The 14851-nt window shown below is 37.4% G+C and overlaps 1 pseudogene; it reads right to left on the reverse strand.

The window, feature by feature from the left end:
• On the reverse strand, positions 1-2833 carry LOC131637228 (pectinesterase QRT1-like; annotated as a pseudogene).
• Positions 2834-14851: the final 12018 nt, after the last annotated feature.

Below are 14851 nucleotides of genomic sequence, written 5' to 3' on the forward strand. Positions count from 1 at the left end.
TCACGAGTAGTTTGCTCTGGCATCCATAGTATCTTCCCATCCTTTAGGGAGAACAAGATTATCCATGAAGGCGTTAGAAAAAATAACCCTCGAGTATTCTCCCCATGGTCTCCCTAGATAAGCTCGGCCGCTGCCTTTTACGATGCTATTTTAAAATGAAAATCCGCTATCTAACGACGAAATTGAACGTTTCTGAGCTGTGATTGCGGTCACTTTGTTGGCTATGGAATTTAGAATGCAGCTCTGCATGTCAATTGAATTAAAAACTATAAACCCAAATGAATCGGCGGAAATTTTTATGTTATTGTTATCTACTATTTTCAGGAACAACTCTTTTCTCTATACATATTTTTCTAAGTGCACTTTCGAAATATACGAGATTTATTCACAAGTTAATAAATAAATGACAAAATTTAAGATTAGTATTTATATCTTAAACAAATTTGTAGAATGTTAAATGTATTCCTTCTTTTAGGCCATCATCATATTTTTGTTTAAGACCATCATCAAATCCATATTTCAATATAATAGTAGTATAATGAACATTTCAATAACACTTCAGGAAAAATTAAACAAGAATAATACCTCGTAGAGAGACCTTCCAGAGCCAGAGATAAAATCAACGGAGCCCAGAATATAACAATTATTGAAGTAGTGGATACCTTTGTGATCATATAGAGTATCTTGAAGTCCACTAAATGTGCAATTGTAAAATGCGGCTTTGTTTCCAGAAATGCGAAGTGCAACTGCCGGTTCTATCTCTGACTTAAAATATGATGCCATATTCTATTTTGAAAAGCAATTTAATTACATGAGTAACTATTTTTATCATTTTTTATTGAACTTTTAAATTATAATTTTGTTACACCATATTCTTTTTTTACAAAGTACTCCTTAACCGTAACTAAAACAAATCAACATGAAATATAATAGTATAGTAAATTTAAAAAACTAACATGAAATATGATAGTATAATACAATTTAAAAAACTATATGCATTGTTTGGATTAATGAGTTTAACTTAGTACCTCAAATTTAAGGTTGATTGCTATGAAATAATTCGCACTCACTGCAACAGTTGCACTATTAAAAGTTTCCATCTTTTGTCCATCATTTACTATGGTACTTGAAGAATCATTCCATATAATTGTTGGAGGAATTAAATCTCCTAAGAATGTTATGAAAGGATATGCTTTGGAGATCACAATTTTCTCCCTGAAACATCACAAGTCATATAATTCATGGTAGCAATCAAACATCACAATATTTTAAACTATTTAACTAAATACTAAAATATTTAAAAGATAAAATGAAGAAAAAAGTAATAAATTGAGTTATAGTGAGATTAGATTACCAATAAACACCGGTTGCAATTGATAAAATAAATCTTCTAGTATTTTGTGGTGGAATGCTATTGAGAGCTTATGTAATAGTCAATAGTCGTAAAAGCAGCACCACCGTGTAGAACAACTCTTATTCTCATCTTGTTACTCTCAGCTTGTCTGTGTTTTAAATCAATACCTTGTTGATAGGTATCACTAACATTCATGAAGAAACATATCAATATGTATGTAACTAGAACAAAGAGAGCTTGAAGCTTGGTTTCTATAACCATGGTGAAAGAAGTTGTTGAAATATGATAAAGAGAGTAATGTTGCGTTACATGTTAAATGTTTACCAACATGATTAACTTAAAAGTGGAAACAAAATTTGAAAAAGTCCCTAGTACTTCTCTTTGTTTTGTTTTATAAATTGATTTTCTCTTTTTGTTTAGTTTTCTATTATAACTAACATCCAATATTATATAGAAAGATGCCTATTGCTAATTAAGTTTTCACAATTTCTTCCGTTTTTCAGATCAATAACGATTGAAAAAGGTAGTGTATTAAGGTGAAGTTTTAAAATGCATGCACAATTTGAAATTGTGTAATGGAAGGTGTTGTTTACCATGAAACTCCCACATTGATTTGAAGTGTATTTGTTGTAGTGTTTATATACCAATCACACGCTTGGGTTAATTACTTGAAAATAAATTAAATAAATGCAATTTCTTTATGCACCCATATATGGTGGAAAATACCCCTAATATTCCCAAAACACCATGAACCAGTTTTAGATATGCATTTCCGAAATATGCTCTGAGTGATTCATTTTTTTTCAAAATAATGATATCATTATTTTAAAACCTCCTATTATTCGACAAAATGTAATGGAAAATAAATAATACGTAAACTAGAATAAAATAACGATATCGTAATATGGAAATACTTGTTCGGATGAGTGCATAATGACAAAATATGGAAATCCGATATCACGAGTATTTTGTGAAGGATAGAAAAACACTTAGAAAGGGGGGAGGGTTTGAATAAGTGTAGCTTTAAAACTTGTAAGATAAAAACAATTTGCACAATGATTTTTATCCTGGTTCGTTGTTAACTAAACTACTCCAGTCCACCCCCTTGGAGTGATTTACCTCACCTGAGGATTTAATCCACTAATCACACAAGATTACAATGGTTTTCCACTTAGACAACTTCTAAGTCTTCTAAAGTATACTGATCACAACCTGATCACTCTAGGAACAATCTGCTTAGATACCCTCTAAGACTTTCTAGAGTATACTGATCAACAACCTGATCACTCTAGTTCTTACAACTTAATATAAACAAATTCTTTTAAGAGTTACAATGCTTCTTATAAAGCTATTATCACAACTGTGATTTTCTCTTAAGTTTAAGATTAATCTCACTAAAGTATTACAAGAGCAATGTAGTGAGGTTGATGAAGTTTGAGAGCTTTTGATTTGAACAACGTTTCAGCGTTTTTGCATAAGAGTCTTGTATTCAGAATTCGTAACTTAGCTTCTCATCAGAACTTCATATTTATAGGCGTTTGAGAAGATAACCGTTGGGAGCATTTAATGCTTTGCGTATTCCGTACACCATTGCATTTAATGTTTCACTCTTTTGTCAACTACCTCGAGCCTTTCTTTCGCTGTGTCTACTGACGTTGCCTTTCATAGCTTTCAACGTTCCTTTTGTCAGTCAGCGTAGCCTGCCAGCTAGTACTTGCTTCTGATCTGATATTTGTGTGAACAACGTTTGAATATCATCAGAGTCAAATAGCTTGGTGCAGAGCATCTTCTTGTCTTCTGACCTTGAAGTGCTTCTGAGCGTGATACCATGAGAACTTCAGTGCTTCTGCTTCTGATCTCAAGTCCTTCTGATGCTTCCATAGACCCATGTTCTGATTCTGCTTGACCATCTTCTGATGTCTTGCCAGACCATGTTCTGATGTTGCATGCTGAACCTTCTGAGTCAGTGCTTCTTGCGCTGATTTTGTGCATACTCTTTATATAATTCCTGAAATGGAAATTGCATAGTATTAGAGTACCACATTATCTCATACAAAATTCATATACATTGTTATCATCAAAACTAAGAACATTGATCAGAACAAATCTTGTTCTCACAATCTCCCCCTTTTTGATGATGACAAAAACATACATAAATGATATGAATTTACGATCAGAATATCAGACGGCTAAAGACAAATTACACAGCTATAGCATAAGCATATAAACATAGTGTGTGAATATGTCTCCCCCTGAGATTAACAATCTCCCCCTGAGATAAATAATCTCCCCCGGAAATAAATACTGGAAGAAATTTGTAAATGAAGGACTTCCCTGAGTATTTTCCATTTCAGTTGAGACGATCACATATGCTTAGATCTTTAGAACATTCATAGCTTCTGATTCTTGCTTCCATAGGACAGCTTCAGAACTTGAATTTCTTCTTGAATCATTGCATGCTAGATTGTATCAGAACATTGTTGAATGTACCAGAGCATCATCAGAGCATCTCTACATCCTGAAATGTTACTGTTATACCCCAAAATTTGCCCGCATCTTTTTTAAGAAAACTTCAATCTGAAAATTAAGAGTTTCATATAAACATGGATTTTTATTTCAAATATCCTAAACATATGAAGTGCTTAAATTTCAGAATTTCTCTTACACAGTAACTTGGCTAACAGTGGAATTTATTCTTACGCAAACGCCAAATGCTGTTCATTACACCACAAATACTATTTATTTATTTTACAGATAAATAGTACTAACACAGTTCATGCAGGGTTAAATCTTTTTTTTTGCAGGCGCAAAAGCAGGAAACTCACACTGTACTGTACACGAACAGTCGGTTGACAGACAAACTGCAGACAGTACAATTCACAGTGATTTGTACAATCAATCAAATCAATCATTCACAATTCAAATTTCCAAGATTTTTGTGTTAGAAGTCTTCTGAATATCACATGATTAGCAGAAACTCAACACTGCACAAAAATCAGGTACGCTTAACTGCCTCCTATACAGACAGTCCCTAATCAGGGTTTTTTCTTGTTTTAACAGGAGCAACAAGTTTTGAGAGCTCAAATGGATTTCATATACATCCATACATCTCAAAGTACCATCATACAAATTTTCAAACTTCAATTCACTCAGACGCACCGTCAGCAGCTCAAACAGTCAACAGACGACCCGTTTGACCAAAAAAGTCAACTGACAGTCAAAAATGAAATTTTTTGTCAAAGTCCATATTTTGTCAAAGGATTCAACATTTGATCATTGGATGATCACAATTCATCAAGGAAAGATCAAAAATCAACAAAACCCTAAGATTCAAAATTAGGGTTTTTGCCTGAAAAGTCAACTCAACTTTGACTGATCATAACTCTCTCATCCTTCATCCAAAAAATGTCAACCAAAGCTCATTTTGAAGGAAATTCAATTATCTTTCAAATGCAATTGATCCCATGGTCATAGCATTCACCATTTGAAAAATATGGCCAAAGACATTACAGGTCATTTTCAAAGTCAACAAAAAGACACTTTTTTCAAATGGACACACAAGGAGAACCAAAAATCATTTTGACATGAGACCAAAGACATTGGTTAGAGGACTCTTTGAGGTTTCCAAAAAGTGCAAGATCTCCTTCATATGACAAAAATTGAAGGATTTACACCTTGTTGAAGTTGGCTAAATTTTGGGAAAATGCATGAAATCAACATTGCTCAAAAATGTTTTTTTTCCAAAAGATGCCAAGTTTTTATGGTCCAAACATCTTTGCCATGTTACTATGGGCCTCCCACGACCAAGACAAAGCCCACATCTATATTATCCATTTTTGACATGATTTTATCTTATTTTAAGATTAAAATCAAAAGAAAATTGCATGGATAATTGGTGACTTGGTCTCCAAGTATGACTCACCTCCAAAATCTTCAATTTTCTGCAGAAGATTGATGCCCAAGACAAGAGCATTGAATGGAGTCAAGGCTTGGTCAAAAATTCAAAGTTTTTTAATATTAAAGAACCAAACTTTCAACAAAGACAACTATAGCTTATTGCTTCACTTCCAAGCAGCCTTTTGGCTATAAAAGGAGTAGCATACTTCAGCAACAAGAGAGACACGAAGAGACACGAGATCATAGCAAGAGTATAGCAAAGAAACCTCTAAAAATTCTCAAAATTCTCCATACTTTGTAACTTTCGAATTATATATTTCAATCACTATCAATACAAACCAATTGCTCTAATCATCTCCTGGCACTTCATATAGTAAGTTAGAAGCAATAACCATGGCTATATACTCATAGAACTCGTGTTTAAAGAATAACATATTCATGCATATTATCAACTTGTGATATCTAAACTATAAGCTTATTTAAACATAATCTAATGCCTTTGCCATCCCTTTGAGATCATATGGGGTAGATCTAACGTTTAACATGTGAGTTTAAAGCCCTGAATCGTGGGGTGCCATGGTTGAAGCTCAAAGCTTCAACCTCTTCGTGTTCATACTTAACGTGGTCAAATGAGAAAACTAACCTCACCATTGGACTCAGGAGGTCATCTTTAGTAGATCTGGGCCCTTGTGGTTTTTATTTTCATGCGTTTTTGTAGGTTTCAAAAATCCAGAAATTCGAAGGTGAAATCCGCAGGTAAAATTGCAGGTAAGCTCGCAGCTAAATCCGCAGGTAACTTGGAGAAGATGATGAATAGTGTAGTTGAATGTTTGACTGCACGCGTGGACAAATCTTGCTTCTCCATTGGCCAGCTTTGGCGCGTGTGGACCCCATCAAGAGTTTGAATTCATTTTGAATTCAGTGCATGCAGTCTTATCATTATGTCATGTTCTCTTCAATCTGGGCCATAGATCTTCATTAAAAATGAATCCAACACACCATAACACACAACCACACCATGCACCTTCATCTGACTTCCACACCAGATTAGTATCCTTTTTAATTTTCTATTTTATTTTATTTTTATTTGCAAAAATAATTAAAAATAGTTAAAAAATCCCAAAAAATTCACAAAAAATATTTTAAACTTCTAAAATAATATATTATTTTATGAAACAAAAATATTTTATTTTTTCTTCAAAATTTCAATATTTTTCATAATTAATTAGTATGTATTTATATATTTGCTTATTAATTATTCTAACCAATCAAAAAATCATAAAAAAAATTGTTCTTTGTGTTAAATATTGTTTATATATCATAAACTAATTTTGTACATATTTAGGATAATTTTCTCTTTAAGCTTTAATTATTTGTGTAATTATTTATATAATTATGTTTTAATTAACTTAAAAAATCCAAAAACAATTTCAAAAATTACAAAAAAATCAGTTTTGTTCTAAAATTAATTAACAAACATTTTGTACATATTCTAAACTTATTTTCTAAGTTTGATCATTTTTTCATCTTTTCTTTATTTTAAAATTAATTAATCATGCATTAATTATATTTAAAATAAATCACAAAAATACAAAAATATGCCTTTTATTTCTTGCAATTTAAAATTCCTAGATAAATGTATAGGATGTCAAATTCATGTAAATAGGCTAGTTTACATTTCCCGCACAATCGATGTAATAGCGTAGATTTACTTTCTGCACTTTACATTTCCGCATTTTAATTTCCAGCACCCATATAAACTGCGTGTATGTCAAAGATAAAACTGAACCGTCAGATCACTAACTTCAAAGATAAATATCTGAATTCAATCACAATCACATTTGCACCTCCTAGGGTAACCCCTTTTCACTCTTTTCAAAATCAAAGTTACATTTCTACTGTTTCGAGTACAAAATCGAACTTTTTGTTTATATCCGACGAATGGATAGATTTTTAAAGGGAACAAGGATAAAGACCTCCTAACTCAGGGTAGACCTCCTAGTTTGCTTACTCAAAAATCAAAACAAACAAAATTCTCATACACTGTTGTTTTTCAAAACAAATTTTCCAAAAGACAATATTTTGTATACATCCAAACACGGATCATTACAAAATTAACGTTCTTTTCAAAACATCTTTCGAAAGATTAACAAGCATTTGTATATATCCGCACAAGGATCATTACAAATTCTATTTGCAAAGGTATTTCAAAAACACAGGTAAAGCATTCCGAATCAATTGAAAAGTAAAGCAAATGAGCTAAGCAAACTAAAGAGCCCATGGATAACCATGGATACAAAGGGTGCTAACACCTTCCCTTTGTATAACCTACCCCCTTACCCAGAATCTCTCAAAGGTCTTTTTTCTGTTTCTTTTATAAACCTTTCCTTCATTGGATAAAATAAAAGGTCGGTGGCGACTCTGTAAACTTTTTTTCAAAAAGTGACGCGAAAGCGTCCGATCGACAAAAAAAGGAGTCAGTTCACGTATCCCACCCACGGGAGGGGTATGGCCCGAAAGGACGGTCCACAGAACTGGCGACTCTGCTGGGGAATACAAATTCAAAATGTTTTCAAAAGGGGTTACCTTTAGAGTATAGATCATTTCGATGTTTTCAATTGTTTGATCTGATTGCTTTACTTTTCACAGGTTTGCTTGGGTACTTTGCTTGTGTGAAAGATTCTAACCCGAATCTCGAGATACCTTAAGTATATGACAATAGACCAAGGAAACTGTACGGCATGTACCGATACGGTTGATCTGGTAGTCATCGTTAGTGTGATACTTTGGTTTATACTGATGTCCCTTGAAAGCGATCAAGGAGTATATTAGGCTTCCGAAGTGTCATTAACACTAATTTGTCTTAGAACCTTTTAGTTGAACTTGACTTGTGGCCTATTAAGTGGCTAGCTTTGAAATTGATCGAAGCTAGTTATCCTCGAGGAATATTCTTGATCGGCCGTCCGAGCGCCGTATTGAGATGTTGTCTCCAAGGATCATAGAACCCGAATTAGTGTGATACTTTGGTTTAATCCGAGATCAATTACCTTTCACTGGTTTACATTGCTGCTGCTTTACATGCAAAAGTCAGAAATCAAATCCAATTGGGAAACAAAGAGTGTCCCTTGAAAGCGATCAAGGAGTATATTAGGCTTCCGAAGTGTCATTAACACTAATTTGTCTTAGAACCTTTTAGTTGAACTTGACTTGTGGGAGAATACCTATTAAGTGGCTAGCTTTGAAATTGATCGAAGCTAGTTATCCTCGAGGAATATTCTTGATCGGCCGTCCGAGCGCCGTATTGAGATGTTGTCTCCAAGGATCATAGAACCCGAATGCTATTCTAGGACAGGTTTTCAACCAACTCAACTTCAGAGGGGAGGGTATCACCTATCAACCTCATGCAAGCCTTTAAACCTAAGTCAGAAGAGATGGAATCTGAGGCAAGCATCAAGAATCTCGAAGTACAGAATGCCCAAGTTCAAGTGGCAATTCTGGAACTGGCAAAGGGGCAACAAGAGCTGAAAGCCCTGATACTCAAGAAGAAGAAGAAGCCCAAAGAATCTGCAGGCTTGAGTCACCTGAGAAGGAAGATCAAGATCCCTGTCAAAAAGATCAAAAAGCCACCAATCCCTGAAATAGTCGGTGATGGTGAACAAGAAGATAATCAAAGCAACCAGGGTTCTGCTAAACCCTCTCTCTCTTCAAATGAAGAAGAAGATCATTCTGGAGACGAACAGGATGATGACAAATACCAACAGTTGGAGGATCGTATGAAAGCTATGGAAATACAAAAAATACCTGGCTTAGATTTCAATGATCTGGGACTCGTGTCGGATGTTGTCATCCCTCCAAAATTCAAAGTTCCAACCTTTGCAAAGTATGATGGAGTTTCTTGTCCAAAACTACATTTGAGATCTTATGTGAGGAAGATACAACCTCATACAACAGATAACAAATTGTGGATTCACTTTTTCCAAGAAAGTCTGTCAGGTACACAACTCGAATGGTACTACCAGCTAGAAAATACCAAGGTTCATACTTGGGAAGAATTAGCTGCTGCTTTTTACAAACAGTACCAATACAATGCTGATCTTACACCCACTCGTACTCAATTGCGAGGCATGTCTATGGGACCAAAAGAAAGTTTCAAAGAGTATGCACAAAAGTGGAGAGATATGGCTGGAAGGGTTCAACCACCCTTATCTGATCGCGAACTAGTCGACATGTTCATGGGCACTTTAACTGGCCCATTCTATAGCCATCTGCTGGGAAGTTCATCATCAGGTTTCACTGACCTAATACTGACCGGAGAACGTGTCGAAAGTGGCATTCGAAATGGAAAAATTCAAGTAGGATCCTCCTCTGGTACTACAAAAAAGCCCATCAGAAATGAGGTCAATACAGCGCAAATTCAGACAAGTCACAAAAGTGATCAGCATCAATCTGTAGGGGCAGTTATGATCTCCGCATCTGCACCTCAAAAAGATCAACAGCCAAAATATACGCATCGACCAGATGCACCAAGAAGAACTTTCACCAAAATCAACATGCCAATCTCTCAGGCATTGCAGCACTTGCTTAAAGCGGATCTGATCACATTAAGAGGTCCTCCGAAGAATGTCAATACTTCTTCTCTGAATTATCGCCCTGATGCAACATGTGCCTATCATTCAAACTGTCCAGGACATGACGCAGATCACTGCTGGGCCCTGAAAAACAAAATCCAAGACATGATAGATGCTGGGGAAATTGAATTCGATCCTCCAGAAACTCCAAATGTCATCACAGCACCTATGCCAAAGCATGACAAAACTGTTAATGCTATCATAGACACAGTTTACATTTATGATGTGAACGAAGTATCAATTCCACTCCTCGAAGTCAAAAGAAAGTTCATCCAAGCTGGTTACTTTCCAGGTTGTGATCCCGACTGCTTTTATTGCTCACGCCAACCCAATGGTTGTGAAAATCTAAAGATGGGAATTCAAAAATACATGGATCGCCGTATCATTATGTTTGAGAGGCTCCCTTCTATGGACATGTTGGGCAAAGTCTTTGCCAACGGGATAAGAATGGAAGACGTCTCAGTGATCTCCAGCTTACCATTCAAAATCTCTACCAAGGCTCCATTCAAACTTTCTGCTACACTCAAAGTGGCATCAGTAGTCATTGCTAGACCAACTCCATTTCCATACTCCTCAGACAAAGCTGTCCCATGGGGATATGACACTAATGTTTACATTCATGGAGTTAAGCAGGATCCCTCGACTAAAGAGGACGCAACACTAACTACTTCAGCTGTAAGTAACATTGCAGGCACTAGCAAGATCACGAGAAGTGGAAGAATCTTTTCACCAGAAATTTCTCCAAATATTGCTGCTAGTCCAATCCAGGTTCCAATTCCTATTCCAGATATCAACACTCGAGGCAAAGAGCCACTGATCGAACCAGTTCAAAATCCGGTAGAGATCACTGCTGAGGATCCATCAAAGCAAGAGATGGACGAAATATTGAAAATCATCTGCAAAAGTGATTACAATATTGTCGAACAACTGGGGCATACTGCTTCAAAAATCTCAATGTTATCTCTGCTAAAATATTCAGAAGCTCATGCTAAAGCTCTAATGAAGTTCCTTCAAGCTGCGCATGTGCCTCAAGAAATCCCAATCGACCAATTTGAGAATTGTGTCGCCAGTCTTACAGTGCCCAATGGTCTTGGTTTCTCTGATGTGGATCTAACTCCTGCTGGAAGAAATCACAACAAGGCCCTGCACATCTCTATCGAATGCAACGGCACCACTCTGTCTCATGTGCTAATAGACAATGGTTCCTCTCTAAACGTGTTACCAAAGGTAATACTGGAAAAACTTGACTTCAAAGGAGTTGTGCTACAACCAAGTGATGTGGTTGTAAGAGCCTTCGATGGGTCAACAAGAACGGTGTACGGAGAAGTTAAGCTCCCAATCAGAGTGGGCTCTCAAACTTTCGATGTTATCTTTTCCGTAATAGACGTTCTTCCAACATACTCCTGTTTACTAGGACGCCCTTGGATACATGGGGCAAACGCTGTAACTTCTACCCTGCATCAGAAGTTAAAATACCCAGTAAAAGGAAAGGTTGTCACAGTCTATGGCGAAGAAGAATATATGGTCAGTCACTTGAGCAACGACAAGTATGTTGAGATGGAGGGCGAATCCATCGAAACTCCGTATCAAGCTTTTGAGGTTGTATCTCCAGATATCTCTACCACCAAGCATATTCCTGCTACTCCAGCTACAACTATGGCTTCTCTCAAAGATGCCAAAGCCATGATTGAACAGGGTGATCGCACAGTATGGGGACAACTCCCTGATATACCCTACAAGTCCGACAAGCTAGGTCTGGGCTATAATGGTGAAAATCAAAAGAATGATCAAAATCCTCGCTCTGAAGGGTTAATATCACACTTCGCCAGCCAAGAAGTAAACGCCATTGATGATGAAGGAACATACTTGAACCACATCATTCAGCCATATCCAGACGAAATTCCACCCATTACCATGGGAATGTGGGATGCTGTGGGAGGACCAAATGACGGTTACAACTACCAGTATATCACACCTCAGAATTCTTACATTGCTCTGGAAGATCTTACTCCAACAGAAGAGGGTAATCAAAATGACGGAAGTATCACAAGTCCCGTCACTCAGCAATATCAAAATCCACCCAAAGAAGTATGGGACACGCTAGGAGAACCCAGCGGCAAATACGACTATATGGTGAAATATTCCGCTCCTCCGAGCTTTTCAACTCCCATCAAAGACATTGTCCCGACTGGATGGGACGAACAGTACGACGACAACTTCGCTCTTGAAGAAGCCAGGAAGATGCCAAACAACGAAGGTTATTTTCTGTCACAGTACACTCCTTATCAGGATGCACAAGTCTCTATTCAAAACATCATTCCTACTGCATGGGACGGCCTTATCGAGCATCTCGCTCAGCCAATAGAGGGACCTCCACCTGGATTCTCATATCCAACAAATCATCCAACTTATCCTGAGGAATTACCTACGCATTTTCCCACTAGCGGAATCAATGCTACGGAAGACGAAAAGAACAACTGCAACTGGAACAGCTGGGTGCTCCCTGCTAACAACGGTGGATTGAACAACTGGAAAGCAGAGGATGTGATCTCCTTTGATCAGGAGTAAATGCCATTTCCTGTTTTCTTTGTGTATATTGTGCAAAGATAAAAGTGGTTCCTGAACAGTCGAACCATGAGCTTGAAAGCCGTGTGCCTTGGCACAACGGTCCTTCTATAAAAAGGGTTTGTCATATCATGATTATGTGCATTCAATAAAATCATGGGATGCTTGCATGTTCAAAATTTTGTGATCCTTTTTCTTTCTTTATTCGCTTTCAAATAGCTATGTTTTTCTCTTCATACACACTCACATATCTACCATGCAGATTCACATACACGCTGGATCCAGTCAATAACGACTCTGCTATTGCCCGTCATGACTTTGAAAATCCGATCTACCAAACTGAGGACGAAAGTGAGGAAGATTGTGAAGTGCCAAGAGAAATTGCAAGACTTCTAGAACAAGAAGAAAAAGCCATACAGCCTCATGAGGAGCCGATTGAGGTCATCAACTTGGGCAGTGACGAAGAAAAGAAAGAGGTCAGAATTGGGGCTGACTTAGAAAACAGTGTCAAGCAAAGACTGATTCAATTGTTGCAAGACTACGCCGAGATATTCGCCTGGTCTTATCAAGATATGCCTGGCCTTGACACGGACATTGTAGTTCATCGCCTGCCAATCAAAGAAGGAAGCACTCCGGTCAAACAGAGACTGCGAAGGAGTAAGCCTGATATGTCAAAAAAGATCAAAGACGAGGTTGAAAAACAATTCAATGCCGGATTCCTAAAAGTTGTAAGTTATCCTCCTTGGATAGCTAACATCGTGCCTGTACCCAAAAAAGACGGGAAAGTCAGAATGTGTGTAGACTACAGAGATCTGAACCGGGCAAGCCCTAAAGATGATTTCCCTTTACCGCACATCGATGTACTAGTTGACAATACCGCACAATGCAAGGTATTCTCCTTTATGGACGGATTCTCAGGGTACAATCAAATCAAGATGGCACCCGAAGACATGGAAAAAACAACCTTCACAACTCCCTGGGGAACCTTTTGTTACAAAGTAATGCCCTTTGGTCTAAAAAATGCTGGAGCTACCTACCAACGAGCAATGGTAACACTATTTCATGATATGATTCATCAGGAAATAGAGGTGTATGTCGATGACATGATCGCAAAATCCAACACCGAAGAAGAACATTTGAGTCATTTACACAAGCTGTTTGACAGACTCAAGAAATACAGATTGCGACTGAACCCGAACAAGTGTACCTTTGGAGTAAGATCCGGTAAACTCTTAGGTTTCATCGTCAGCAGTAAAGGTATTGAGGTTGATCCTGCCAAGGTCAAAGCCATTCAAGAAATGCCTATACCCCGTACCGAGAAACAAGTCAGAGGATTCTTGGGACGTCTAAACTACATAGCCAGATTCATTGCCCATATGACTCCTACTTGTGTGCCAATCTTCAAATTACTGAAGAAAGATCAAGTGGAAAGATGGAATGACAAATGCCAGTTAGCCTTTGATAAAATCAAAGAATACCTTCAAAAACCGCCAATCTTGTTACCTCCTGTGGAAGGCAGACCTCTGATAATGTACCTAACTGTGTTAGAAGATTCAATGGGGTGTGTACTCGGACAACATGACGATTCCGGTCGAAAGGAGCACGCAATCTACTATCTTAGCAAAAAGTTTACCGATTGTGAAACAAGATACTCACTACTCGAAAAAACTTGCTGTGCCTTAGCATGGGCGGCTCGCCGACTAAGACAGTATATGCTAAATCACACCACTTTCCTGATCTCCAAGATGGATCCAATCAAATACGTGTTCGAAAAACCTGCTCTCTCTGGAAGGATTGCAAGATGGCAAATGATCCTAACAGAATATGACATTCAATACACTTCGCAAAAAGCAATCAAAGGAAGTGTGGTAGCTGATCATTTAGCTCATCAAGCAGTAGATGATTATCAGGCATTGAACTTTGACTTCCCAGACGAAGACATTATGCTAGTCAATGACTACAAACAACCAGGATCCCGATGGACTATGGTTTTTGACGGAGCTTCTAATGCGCTCGGCAATGGCATCGGAGCTGTGATCATTTCCCCCACAGGAGGTCATACACCCTTCACCGCCAGATTGTGTTTCAATTGCACCAACAATATAGCCGAATACGAAGCATGCATTCTGGGTCTCAAAGCTGCAATTGATCTAAAAATCAAATTCCTTGAAGTCTACGGAGACTCGGCCTTGGTAATCTACCAAGTCAAAGGGGAATGGGACACAAAGCACCCAAATCTAATTCCATACAAAGAACATGTGTTGAGTTTGATTCCTTACTTCGAGGAGATCACTTTCGAACACATCCCACGCGAAGAAAATCAACTAGCTGATGCCTTAGCTACCATGTCATCCATGTTCAAAGTCAATTGGGACGACGAAGCTCCTATGATCACCATTTACAGGCA

This window comes from Vicia villosa, linkage group LG1, assembly GCF_029867415.1.
Source record: "Vicia villosa cultivar HV-30 ecotype Madison, WI linkage group LG1, Vvil1.0, whole genome shotgun sequence".
NCBI classification, from domain to species: domain Eukaryota; kingdom Viridiplantae; phylum Streptophyta; class Magnoliopsida; order Fabales; family Fabaceae; genus Vicia; species Vicia villosa.